The sequence below is a fragment of the Microcebus murinus genome, chromosome 15, assembly GCF_040939455.1.
Source record: "Microcebus murinus isolate Inina chromosome 15, M.murinus_Inina_mat1.0, whole genome shotgun sequence".
In the NCBI taxonomy this organism is placed as follows: Eukaryota; Metazoa; Chordata; class Mammalia; order Primates; family Cheirogaleidae; genus Microcebus; species Microcebus murinus.
The window spans coordinates 14,928,815-14,942,896 of NC_134118.1; positions in this window are offsets into that span (position 1 = coordinate 14,928,815).

A 14,082-nucleotide genomic window follows, 5' to 3' on the forward strand; every position below is an offset into this window, starting at 1 on the left:
CGTGTCAAAGAATAATTAAGGATTGGTTCCAGCTCCAAACTTGTGTTTGCTCCGTCCCATAGCTTTTCTCCCAAACCTGATACCCACTCACTACCCAGATAAATGGGGAAGCAAAGTTGTTTTCTTTTTAATTATTAAATGCTAATTCTTTTTTTTTTTTCCCCTGAGACTCTGGGCTAGAGTGCCGTGGCATCAGCCTAGCTCACAGCAACCTCAAACTCCTGGGCTCAAGCCATCCTCCTGCCTCAGCTTCCCGAGTAGCTGGGACTGCAGACATGCGCCACCATGCCTGGCTAATTTTTTTCTATTTTTAGTTCCTTGGCCAATTTCTTTCTATTTTTTGTAGAGACAGGGTCTCGCTGTTGCTCAAGCTGGTCTCAAACTCCTGAGCTCAAGCAATCCTCCTGCCCCGGCCTCCCAGATGCTAGGATCACAGGGGTGAGCCACCGCGCCCGGCCTAAATGTCACTTCATAACAGCATCAGACTTCTTGTCTGCCTTCCAGGCCTCTGTTATGGGTGAGGGCTTATTTGCAGAGCAGCTTTAAAGGTGGTAAAATATGCAAGATGCAAGATGAGTAGTGGAAAGTACCCAATTTAGCTCCAGGTCCCGAGGCTGCATTAGAAATACGATGACCTGCATACGTTAAATAGCCTGAATTAGCCATTCCACTAGGTATACACATATCAAAACATCATGTTGTATACCATATATATGTGTGCAATTTTTTACTTGTCAATTTTTAAAATATAAGCATCGTCTTCTTGCTTCTTGTAAAAAAAAAAAAAAGAAAAAGAAAAAAATAAATAAATAAAATAAAATATAAGCAAATAAATAACTGGCATCCTATAGTCATAAAAAAGAAAAAGAAATATGACAACCTTCTAATGCAACCCTTTTGAGTTACAGACAAGAAGCTGAGACCCTAAGGCTGGGTGTGGTGTCATGTGCCTGTAGTCCCAGCTACTCAAGAGGCTGAGGTGGGAGGATCACTTGAGCCCAGGGGATCAGGTCCAGCCTGGGCAACACAGTGAGACCCCCATCTCTAAGTAAGTAAGTAACTAAATATAAAAATATTTTTTTAAATAAACCCACTTTTCAATCTAGACTTTAGTCCTTCTCCTTCCAAAACAGGGAACTATTCTAGTTGATCTCAAAAGTCTATTACAGCTCTGAGCTTTTGACCACAGTTCACTTGCCTGTCCTCTTCTTTCCCACCAAAAACTGCCTTGAGAGAGAAGGTGAGGAACCTCATCTCTCCTTGCTGGGGAACGCACTGTCCCAATCTCACCATGAGTCAGCTGCAGACGAATGCTGCAAATGCTTGCCAGGTGTGGGCAGACAGGCTCAGGACCTCTCTCTCTCTGCCCTCCTGTCACACGTGGTCTACATACTGTTTCATCTTTCTGTTGGAGAGTCCTTGAGCTCCACTCTACCCGGAAGCTCACTTCATTCCTGCCCCTGGACCATCCATCTGCTCCACCCAGTACTCCTACAGGTCCTGCCCATTCACCTATCATTTGTCCCAAAGAGATGGTGTGTCCACTGCCTTCATCTTCCCTCCAATCCTCACTGCCCCTACCACTGATTCTTCCCAAAGCCCTAACTCGCCTATGGCTCATCCTTGTAGAGGTCTTCAAAATAAATGTGTCTGTTACTGCTTCCCTCGTGTGCTGTTTGCTCAATAAATGAGAAGGAAACGCACAGTCCCTTGAAAAACTAACTTATGTATTGCTGCCTTGGTGAGTCTGCAAAAGAAACTGTGAGTCCAAAACGGCTTTGGCCTTCATTGACAGCAGGAGGGGGACATGTAAAGGGTAGATGCTGAAAAGTCCCTCAACAGTTAAAATGTTCCTCGAAAATACAAACTGGCAGACTGAATTCATTATTGCGGATTCTTTTTTTCTTTTAAAAGCAGAAAAACATTTTTCAATCCTTGGGTTATGTGCTTTAAACATTGTCCTGACATCTGTTCTTTAAAAGCACAATAGAAGGCATGCTTTCAACTACAAACACAGATAAAATATGGAAACACAGCTCTGTATTTCTGGGCTATGGACATGCTAAGCGATAGGGATTTGCATGACTAAGCTTCTACTATGCTGACATATGCAAAATTCAGAGCAATCAAATCATTCTTCTTAGTTTGACAATGTTTAAAATGAGAAACAGAGCCTGTACCTTGGGTCTGCAGACTTGTGGGCTCACCCGAGAACTCAATTTCACCTAATTTAATAGCAATTTTAAAACAGATCTATCTAAATATTAGGTCTCCTTAACCAATAGTGATTTAGGTAGTGATTCTATTCATAATTATAAGAACAAATGGTCAGCAGTGATTAAATCAGGGCAATCTGGGCACAATTCACCTAAGATTTAGCACACGTTGATTTTTTTTTTTTTTTTTTTGAGACAGAGTCTCGCTTTGTTGCCCAGGCTAGAGTGAGTGCCATGGTGTCAGCCTAGCTCACAGCAGCCTCAAACTCCTGGGCTCAAGCGATCCTTCTGCCTCAGCCTCCTGAGTAGCTGGGACTACAGGCATGCGCCACCATGCCCGGCTAATTTTTTCTATATATATTAGTTGGCCAATTAATTTCTTTCTATTTTATTGTAGAGACGGGGTCTCGCTGTTGCTCAGGCTGGTTTCGAACTCCTGACCTTGAGCAATCCGCCCACCTCGGCCTCCCAGAGTGCTAGGATTACAGGTGTGAGCCACGGCGCCCGGCCAGCACACAATGATTTTTAAAATTCACCTTTGCAACAACAAAAAATAAAACCTAGAACCTAATGAACATTTATCCTAAAACTTATTCCTGGTAAGTTTCTGACGTGACATTTTTTCTTTTCCTTTAAGAAGTGCCTCCTCATGACAATAAATGAATCCTCAAAAGCTTAGTCAGTTGAACACTACAGTGACAGCAGCTGTTTTGTTATTTTCGATTACAATAAAAGTGGATTAGGAGTTCAAATCAAAGTACTTTTCCCAAAACATCAATTGCCTACCAAAAAAACAGGGCTCAGATTTTGAATTTCCTGAATCAGCCCTAATTTCACGTTTTTGGTTGCCATTTTACAATAAGTAACTGAAATGTCCCAGACATTCTTAGTTGTTTGTTGTTCTTGGTGGGGAGGGTGTGGTTGCATCCAAGTGTCCCTGAAACCCTGTGTCAGAGAGCATGTCTTGATGTCGGTGTAGGAAATACAGTCATTGCTCAGGCCTGGAGAAAGAGTCTCAGTGGCCCACTCACACCTGGATTAGTTCATAGCACGAAAACACAGCCAAGCCCCCAGTCTCACCAGTCCAGCCTGAACTTGAATCTGGACTTCCTTCCCCTAGTGTTTCCCATGCTGCAGAGGAGCTGCTGGCCGCTAGCTCTGGTTCATTTCTAGAACCGAGTGTCCTTGCTCTTGAAAGGAGTCATTGGCTAACCACACTTGGTACCTATTTCACAGAGCCGTACAGAAAACAAAGTGTGTCTTGCAGATTTGCTGGGGAACCAGACTGTGGGACACATGGCCCAGACTCTTAAGAGTCCCCCACCTCCTTAAGAACAGTGACAGTGACTGGGGAGGAGATTGCTGGCCTCAACCGTCTGAGGTGTGACTCATTCCCAGAGAGCAGGAAATAGATGCTAGTGCTTTAGGGACAGCAGAGACCTCTGATGAAGCAACACAGGCCCACGGGAAGTGAAAACGCCTCCCTGCCTTGTAACCAACCTCAAAAGACTGGACAATAAGTATTTCAGCAGGGACCAAGACCAGTTTTTAGAAGTGAACAACCCTCTCACATCAGTGCTTCCCAAACTATAACGTGCACAGGAATCACCTGTGTCTCTTGTTAAACAGCAAATACTGATTTAGTAGGTCTAGGTTGGACCCAAGATTCCATATTTCTAACAAGCTTCTGCAGACCACGCTTTTAGTAGGCAGGTCTTGAACAAATCTGAGAATGTGGAGAGGCCCACCATAAACATCTAATATTGGGCAGATTACCAACCCTGGGTGCAGGGAGTGGTGGCTCCCAAGGAGCCCAGTTCAATTTGATTTAGAACAATAAGTGAGATTTCCCACATCTATGTGTTGTAGACCGAATACAAACTCATCTCTTGGGATACACGTTTGCCCACTAGTGATTTAAAGCTTCCAAACAGTTTTACCCATCAAAATAGATCAGTCAGCCAGGACCAGCCCTCCCTGGCACCCAGAGGACCTCTAGGGCATCACCCCATCCCACAGCTCGGGCCTCCATCCCCCCACCATTGCCCCCACCCAAAGATCATAAGAGGGGTTCTTCAATTATCATCCACCTTTATTTTGGGAATGCATGATCATTATTAAAAATCCTTTAAGGCCGGGCGAGGTGGCTCACACCTGTAATCCTAACACTCTGGGAGGCCGAGGCGGGAGGATCGATCAAGGTCAGGAGTTCAAAACCAGCCTGAGCAAGAGCAAGAGTCTGTCTCTACTAAAAATAGAAAGAAATTAAGAAAAATAGAAAGAAATTAAGAAATTAAGAAAAAATAGAAAGAAAAAAAGAAAGAAATTAATTGGCCAACTAAAAATATATAGAAAAAATTAGCCGTGCATGGTGGTGCATGCCTTTAGTCCCAGCTACTAGGGAGGCTGAGGCAGAAGGATCGCTTGAGCCCAGGAGTTTGAGATTGCTGTGAGCTAGGCTGATGCCACGGCACTCTAGCCTGGCAACAGAGTGAGACTCTGTCTAAATCAAAAAAAAAATCCTTTAAAATCATTTCATAAATTGTTCCCCTACTTCAAAGTTGAAACTCCTCAATAAATATCCTTTTCCTGCAGCGCCATGTTCTGAGCAGCTGCTGCATATTAGACTTCACGCTTGGCTCTTCCCATAGACATCACCTGGCAGATCCCATGAAAGTTAGCTGTAATGAGTCACATCTTACAGCAGGGGAAACTGATTCTCAGAGAGTTTGAATAACTTGTTCAAGCTCTCTTTGTACAAAGTAGCTGAACTAAAAATTAAACTCAGGTCCATTTGCTCCATAGCTGTTTTTATTTTTATTTTTAATTTATTTTTATGTTTTTCAGTTCAAACTCATTTCCCTTTTATTAAAGTCCAAGTTACCATTACGTGGTTTGGTACTTATTAGAGGAAAACTTGCTCAAATAAGGCAATACATTATCATCAGTATTTAAAGGTGACTGTTTACAATCAAGTACCAATATCAATAAATCCTTTTAGCCCATCCATGGGTTTATACTTTGTCAAGGCTAGGTTCCTCAGGAGCAGAGATTCCCAGTTCATTTAAAGTTGGCGTGAGTTCCCCAATGACATAGGGATAGATTTCTTTACGGGATCCTGCTTTGTCCTTAACAATCTCTAGGATGTGAACTCTACTGGTAAAATCATTTAATTTTGTCTGCATGCCCACAAAGCACTGTCAATGATTTGGGGTTCTGGAACCAGAAGAATACAAGTATATTTATCCCTTTATATAATTAGATCCCTTTATATAATTATATAAAATAGATCCTAGGCATCTATATCTGGCTTGTTGGAATATGTCCCCCAGCCAGCATCAAACTCCTCATCTGTCTCAAGTGACCCATGGGAATAGCCGCGACTTGACTGGATAGTGGCAGTTGGGTGGGAGAAGGGTGGCTGCAGGAGGCCAGGATGGCTGCCTGGGCACCTGGGGCTATAGTATAGTGGCCGAGCGCAACACTCAGCATGAGGGCTATGGTGACAATGCAGGCTGAGGCTGGAGAGAAGTCAGGTGTCATAGCTGTTTTATTTGTTCATATTTTGTCTCCGCCAAACCACACTATCTCTGAGCCTTCTCCCAGGTCCACAGATGGCTTTCAGCACCACCCACCTACTTCAGGTTCCACTTCCCAGTGGGTCATCACACGTTTTTCAAAAAGAATGGAATACCCTGTCCCAGGAGCTTAAACGCACCCTTCCCTTAACATCCATCTGGATCCGTCCCCAAAAAGGGAAGACTATATAGTCTAAGGCTCAAGAATATGCTTGACCCTTGATTCATCTTAATTTTCCAGGTTTCTAATGATATGTTTACAAGCCATCTCCAATCCTTCTAAGAAAGCTTCTCCAACAAAGAATTCTGCATTCCTAGAGAGCTGAATATAGCTTCCTTAGGTTCGCCTTAGTTCATTTTCTGTTGCTGTAGCAGAAAACCAAAGACTGGGTAATTTATAATGAACAGAAATGTATTGGAGCTGGTTCTGAAGCCCCTCTGATATCAAGGGGCTGCGTCTGATGAGGGCCTTCTTGCTGCGTCAAAATGTGGCAGCAAGGCAGAAGGGCAAGTGAGCGTGTGCAAAAGAGACAGATGCCTGGGCTGGACTCGCTTTACAACAACCCACTCTAGTGATGACTTAAATGCCCCTGCAATAATGACATTAATCCAGTCTTGAAGGCAGAGCCCTCGTGACACATTCATCTCTTATTAGGCCCCACCTCCCAACACTGCCGCATCGGGGATTAAGTTTCCAACATGTGAACTTTGGGGCAACACATTCAAACCATAGCAGGAGCAAGACACTGCAGACACTACTAAGTCTTACCCTTTCCTAGAGGGACAAAAACCTCTATAGAGATTCAAAAGGACACTTATCCCTCTTGCTAAAAAGCTTTCTGAGGAATTCACTGAGCCCTTACCTCATCCCTGAGACAGTGGACTTCTTTAAGTACACTAGTACAGGGACCTGGACTTGTATTTAAAATTATAGTTTTGGGTTGTGTGTCTTTCGAGACACACTGAAGTGTTCATGGCAGATGGCCATCGCACCATGAGGCAGTCACACAGGCAGCCAGAGAGACACAGATTCAAATTGGGCTGCAATTTACAAGCCGTGACACCTTGGGCAAGCTACTTCTCTAAACCTCAACTGTAAAATATTATTAATGGTAGCTGACCAGGAGGGTGCTAGAATATTAGGTGGGATGTCCTATGAAAAGTACCTGGTCCGGCCGGGCGCTGTGGCTCACGCCTGTAATCCTAGCTCTTGGGAGGCCGAGGCGGGCGGATTGCTCAAGGTCAGGAGTTCAAAACCAGCCTGAGCGAGACCCCGTCTCTACTATAAATAGAAAGAAATTAATTGGCCAACTGATATATATATAAAAAATTAGCCGGGCATGGTGGCACATGCCTGTAGTCCCAGCTACTCGGGAGGCTGAGGCAGAAGGATCACTCGAGCCCAGGAGTTTGAGGTTGCTGTGAGCTAGGCTGACGCCACGGCACTCACTCTAGCCTGGGCAACAAAGCGAGACTCTGTCTCAAAAAAAAAAAAAAAAAAAGTACCTGGTCCAAGTTTTTATCCAACAAATGAACAGGAGACCTCTTGCAAGGTAAGCGTTTTCAGTCTTTATTGCTTTTCACGTTCTGTTTTATTTTGTGTGATATTCTTGGAGTGATGGGTAGGGGAAGCTCAATCACTTCCACATTTCCCTTCCCATCAGCTAACAATCCGTTTTCTGGCAAACTTTCAGGTCCTTTCCATCTTAGTCAGGCTGAAAGCCAAATAATAATAATATATTTTTTTCAATCTTATCCATCTAGGCACCATTAATTCTTCTAAGATGGTAAATTGGACCAAGCTAAAACTGTGTCATTCTTCCAGGCTGGTGTGCGGGGCCATCTCTTGATCACGTTGGATCTTAACTAGATGACCTCCTGCAGCGCTTGGAAAAGTGTGCAGAAAGTATACATTTAGACTGCGGTTTTCCCCACAACTGTGTTCATCATCTGTCCACATTTCAGTGACACTTCATCAGTCCTCTATATTGAACACCTATCCTATAGTTATTCAAATCCTACATATAAGCCAGATCCTGCTTTTTCTTTCATTCTGTCTCAAGAGTTACCTAGCTACAGAAAACTGCTTTCCAAGTCTGAGTTCAGGTTCAGGTCAAAACAGTCCCTTTTCCCTCCTCACCATCCCACACCAACCCCTTCCCCGGGCCCGCAGTACTGCGCGAGCAGAGCCAGGCACGGGGATGACTGAGTGCATAAACTCATGAGCAATTGTCCCAGCAGGTTTTGAGGCACCGCGTCAAGTGTGCTAGGACACAGGCCATCTGCTTCATATCTTGACACCACAGGGTGTTTGTTTTAGTCATTTCTCCTAGCTCCCTCCAACCCCACACGCACCAGCATATTTATAGCCATTCAATAATGCCTCTTAGCCAGGGAATTCAAAGTAGTTCAAGATGAGTGACAATAATTAACAGTCCTATGAAATTAAGTCTATAGACAAGGGGAGATAATTACAAAGGTAAAAATAGCACTCAGGTGGACTTACCCTAAAGACACTGCCTGCCCTCCAGGATCAGCTCCACATTCCTGGAATGGCAGGAATGACCTTCATAGCCTGGGTCCCGCCACTGCACCCACAAACGTTATGCTCAGATGCCCCTTTGGCTCCTTGTTACTGCAAGTATGGTCCATGGATCATTGGCATCAGCCTCATCTTGGAACTTGTAAGAAATGCAACGATCTCAGGCCCCTCCCCAGACCTACTAAACCAGAGTCTGTCTGCCCAGCTGATGACAATGTCCCTTGTCTGGGGACTGCACTTGGAGTAGCAATACTGTAGCTTACGTGTCATTCCCTAAAGAGGTCACACATGGTCATACCTCCAAACCCTTGCCCATATTATTCCTTCTACTGGCAATATCTTCCCCCACCTTCTCTCCATGAATTCTACACAATTCCAGTTCCTATGGAGAAATCATCAAAACACCCATCTTAGCACTGAACAAAAAGAATCACTTATCTGCTTATCCAGACTCTGCATATAAATTCCTAACCACCTCAAATTGCATTTACTGTAGTTGCTAATATGTAATCCTATGCTGTAGGATTGAGTTGTTCAACAGTAGGAACCATGTTTATCAACTGTCCAGTGCATAATAAGTGCTCAATACATGATCATTGAGTGAATATTGACACTAACCATATGCTCTTTGTCATTTTTTACATGTTCAGGAAGTTCCAGAAGAAACCATGTTACTTTTAAGACATCCTACCAAATTTTAAATTGTGCCACATTTTGCATACAGTAAACACCTATGTGCTCACTGAATAAAAAAACATCCTGATACAGACAGCTGAGACATTATATTTTTAAGGATGCCCTCATAGATGTACTGGTTTTGGTGCCTCAAAACCTGCTGGGATGGCCGGGCGCGGTGGCTCACGCCTGTAATCCTAGCTCTCTGGGAGGCCGAGGCGGGCGGATTGCTCGAGGTCGGGAGTTCAAAACCAGCCTGAGCAAGAGCGAGACCCCGTCTCTACTATAAATAGAAAGAAACTAATTGGCCAACTAATATATATAGAAAAAATTAGCCGGGCATGGTGGCGCATGCCTGTAGTCCCAGCTACTTGGGAGGCTGAGACAGAAGGATCGCTTGAGCCCAGGAGTCTGAGGTTGCTGTGAGCTAGGCTGACGCCACGGCACTCACTCTAGCCTAGGCAACAAAGTGAGACTCTGTCTCAAAAAAAAAAACCTGCTGGGACAACAGAAACATGGTCTACTCCTGGTCATCTTTGACAGCCAATGTTAATTACAGAGAGCAAACGTAAAGGCTGATTTGTGAGCCATCACTAGGAACCAAGATGGTCCAAAACAAGCCCTTCCAATGTGTTTTTCTTTTCCAGTCCAGGAGCACACAAACAAGCCTTGTAAGTAGGTAACTTGATACCCAGAAAAAAAAATTGAAAAACACTTTGAGAATTTAAGGCATTGACATAAATCATAAATTCATCTCATTAGTTCCTGCTTCTCACCCAAGATCACTCACAACTATACTCCAACAGCTTGGTTTGAAGTGACTACTACTATGAAAGTTTCCCTCCTTTTTCAAGGCCCAACCAAATCCCACTGGGGATGAAAGACCTATGCAGAGAGATGGTTGAAATGTCCTATAAGTTGAATTTTTTATTAGCGTGACTGTTGCTTTAAAAGCCAGCCGTAACTCATCCAGCTTACAAATGATTGCCTCGAGTACAGGGAAAGCAAAATTATCTTTCTCCAGATAGATGCACACTTGCCCAAATCCTGTGGGGTGGTTTACCTGGTTAGAAGGGAGATTCTGTAACAGCCGGGGTGCCCAAAAAACGTGCTACAGTCAGTCCCGAGACAGCTTAGATCAGTGTTTCTTCACCACTCCAGGCTACGATTGTCCTGGGCTGCCAGGATATATTTTACAGGGCTCAGTCACTGACAACAAAATGACTAGCAAAAGTCTTACAATTTTAGGTTGAAGATGAACTTCAAGGTCATTGCATCTAATGCTTGAATATCCTAGTAACATCATATCAAGGAGTCATCCGGCCAAAACAGGAATATCTCAAGACCCAGAGCGGTGGCTTACCAAGCACTTTGGGAGGCCAAGGTGGGAGGATCACTTGAGGCCAGAAGTTCGAGGCCAGCCTGAACAAGAAGGAGACCCTGTTTCTACAAAAAGTAGAAAAATGAGCTGGGCGTGGTGGCGCACACCTCTAGTCCCAGCTACTTGGGAGGCTGAAGCAGGAGGATCACTCGGGCCCAGGAGCTTGAGGTTGCTGTGAGCTAGGCTGACACTGCTGCAACCTAGCCAGGGGAACAGAGCAAGACCCTGTCTCAAAAATAAAATAAGATAAACAGTTTTCAGACTGGCACGTGGCTGGACGGTTGGCTGGTCCATGCACTGGTAAGAAGACTGCACAAGAAGTTAGCATGTCCGGACTGCTTTGCAGGGTGTCTGTGAACTCTGCTCCCTTTAATTTGTGTCATCCAGTTATCGGTGGACCCATTTTTCTGACAACGGGGGAGATGCACCTGCTGTAATATTACGTAGTTGTTATTTACATTATCTCCCATCGTGTGGCACTTTCTTTCTTCCTGGATCTCAAACCCTCTAGATCTCCCTCTGTCTCCTCTTTTTAAGTGGAGGGAAGGACAAAAAAGAAAGCTGGAGAAAATGCTATTATCTTTGTCAACGGGCAAAGAGGAAGCACAATCTAATTCCTCCCGTTTCTAAAAGCCCTGATAACTACCAACAAATTGAACAAAAAATAAAAAGAAGTCTGTTTCTTCAAAGCAGGTTCCAAATTTCTAGCGGGCAATGGAACTAGACCGGCCTTGGAGGTAGGAGTTCTGCCTTTAGCCGCGAGTGCCTCCTGGCACACATGGGAGAGTGTCAGCCCTCGTCTCTGCCCAGGTCCCCTGGCCTGGACCACGCCAGCAGCAGCCGCCCTACCTCCAGGGCCTTTGTTTGGAGAAACCGGATCACGGATGCAAAAGCATTTCACATGCTCTCAGTCGAGGCTTCCTACCCAGGGGTGCACGGACCCCCTTGGCCTTGGCCTCAGGATTTTAGCAAACACAGGGACATCACTCTATTTACTCAGGTGTGTGTGCACATGTGCTTTTTTTCCCCCGGGGAGAGGATCTACAGATCTGCTTTCATCAGATTTTCAAAGCAGCCTATGACCTAAATTATTATCCTGTTCCTCTCTTCTCTGTAATTAATTACCAAGTGTTTATTGAGACTTCACCATGGGATCTGTCATTAGGGATGCGGCTAGCTTCCACCTCTCCTCCGACCCGAGAGCCGTCGAGGAAGGTTTACGGGGTTTTATATAGGTTTGGGTTTCACTTTACGGCTGGGAGGGCGGGCGGATCGTGCCCCCAGAGACGCCTGCAAAGCACTGCCTCATCTCGGGGGCATGCGAACCCGCACGCTCTCTCTCACACGCCCCTGTCCCCGCCGAGCTCGAGGCTGCGGGCCTGTTCTAAGCCGCGTTGCGGGGCTTTCCACTCTAGCAACACCTGACATATGGCGTGTGCACCGATGCTTATGAAAACAGTGATTCATTCTTAATCCTTAAAAAAAAAAAAGTCAACCCTCTGTGGCCTTGGCTGTCCTCCCTGAATGCCCTTCTGTTCTCCAGAATGTCTGTGCTGTCACCTGCCTCTGACGGTGCCCTGCGCTCCGCGGTGCTACCTCTCCCACATGCCACCCACCCCCGCCTTGGCTTGTCTGCCTCCTTCCCTGTCGGTGGCACTTTCCTTCTTCAGGGTCACTCTGGAGGCCTCCGCTGTGGCTCCTCGGCCGCCTGTGGCATGGGGAGACCCATGCGCGTGCCTTGCTCCTATGTCCCCTGGCCCTCGCGTCTCCTCCAGGCCTGGTCTGTCCTGCGCCTTTGTCGTCCTTCCCCAGCCTCATGCCTTTAAGGAACAGCACCTCCCTGGGAGGGGGAGCGGGGAAGTAAGAAGGTGAAGGAAGATGTAGGGAAACCGGGGTGTGGGACCATGGGGGGGCAACGGGTGCAGGTGGGCTGCAGAGAAAAACCTGGGGGACCCCTGTCCTGATTTCTCCCACAAGATCTTTTGTGTGACGCCCGACAGGGGCAGAGGGCAGAGATGTTATATTCCGAGAGAAGACAAAACCTCACCAGTCTTGTAAAAAAAAAAAAAGGAAAGAAGAAAGAGAAGAACAGAAAGACAGGAAGAAAGAGGGGGAAGAGTCAAGGGATCGTGCGGGGCGAGGGCTAAGAATATATCAGTAAACTCGTGGATTCATTCTGCTTAAACCAAAGCCAATCTTAACCCCGGGACGAGCAAACGGGGCTCGGGTGATGACGGCAGCCCTTCTCGGAGTGGAAAGCAGCCGCTCCTGTGGACGAGACGCAGGATTAGGGCAGCCCCAAATCACGCAGCAAGCTGTGTTCCAAACATCAGCTGTCGCTCGGGGCTCAAAACACATTTTCAAACAAGGCAGTGGGATTTGGAGAAGTCCAGCAAAACTGAGTGAATCCTGGTTTACAGAATTTGTTGTTGTTGAGGCAAGTAACAACCTCTCTCAACCTCTTTTTTTTTTTTTTTTTTGAGACAGAGTCTCTCTTTGTTGCCCAGGCTAGAGTGAGTGCCAAGGCGTCAGCCTAGCTCACAGCAGCCTCAAACTCCTGGGCTCAAGCAATCCTCCTGCCTCAGCCTCCCGAGTAGCTGGGACTACAGGCACGTGCCACCACGCCCGGCTAATTTTTTCCGTATATTTTCAGTTGTCTGGCTAATTTCTTTCTATTTTTAGTAGAGACGGGGTCTCACTCTTGCTCAGGCTGGTGCCTCTCTGAGTCTTCAATGAAGGTGACAATTTCTAAGAAGTATATCTCTATTGCAGGATTGTGGTGACAAATCATGATGTCTCTACAGTGCCTGGCAGACAGTGGATGCTCAATAAATGATGGCCGTCATTATTATTGTTATTATTAAAAGCCTGCTACATATGGCAGTAAGAATCACAGGGAAAAGTCACAACAGCTAATAACCGGCAACGTACCAGGAACAGAGAACTGTGCAATAAAGACCACAGAAGCAGGCCGGGCGCTGTGGCTCACGCCTGTAATCCTAGCTCTTGGGAGGCCGAGGTGGGCGGATTGCTCAAGGTCAGGAGTTCGAAACCAGCCTGAGCAAGAGCGAGACCCCCGTCTCTACTATAAATAGAAAGAAATTAATTGGCCAACTGATATATATATAAAAAAATTAGCCGGGCATGGTGGTGCACGCCTGTAGTCCCAGCTACTCGGGAGGCTGAGGCAGGAGGATCGCTTGAGCCCAGGAGTTTGAGGTTGCTGTGAGCTAGGCTGACGCCACGGCACTCACTCTAGCCTGGGCAACAAAGTGAGACTCTGTCTCAAAAAAAAAAAAAAAAAAAAAGACCACAGAAGCCTAACAACTGTGCACTAAACAACGCTTGTAGAGGAAAGTTGTCCAGAGTTTAACCCCAGCAATAGCAGTAGATGCTGCTTCCAAGTACAGCCTCTGCTGGCATCCGTGCCCCAGGGAGGCGTTCAGTAGGTAGCGGGTAAATAGACATAGTCCCCCCCATAAGAAGTGGTCAAGTTAATGCATCTTGTACACAAATCGTAAGCAGGTTAAAATAGACCAGTATCAAAACTATTTTAAAAATTTAGGGCCGGGCGCGGTGGCTCAATTAGCTCCCAGAGAGCTAATCCTAGCTCTCTGGGAGGCCGAGGCAGGCGGATTACTCAAGGTCAGGGGTTCAAAAAACTATTTTAAAAATTTAAAACTTAAAAAA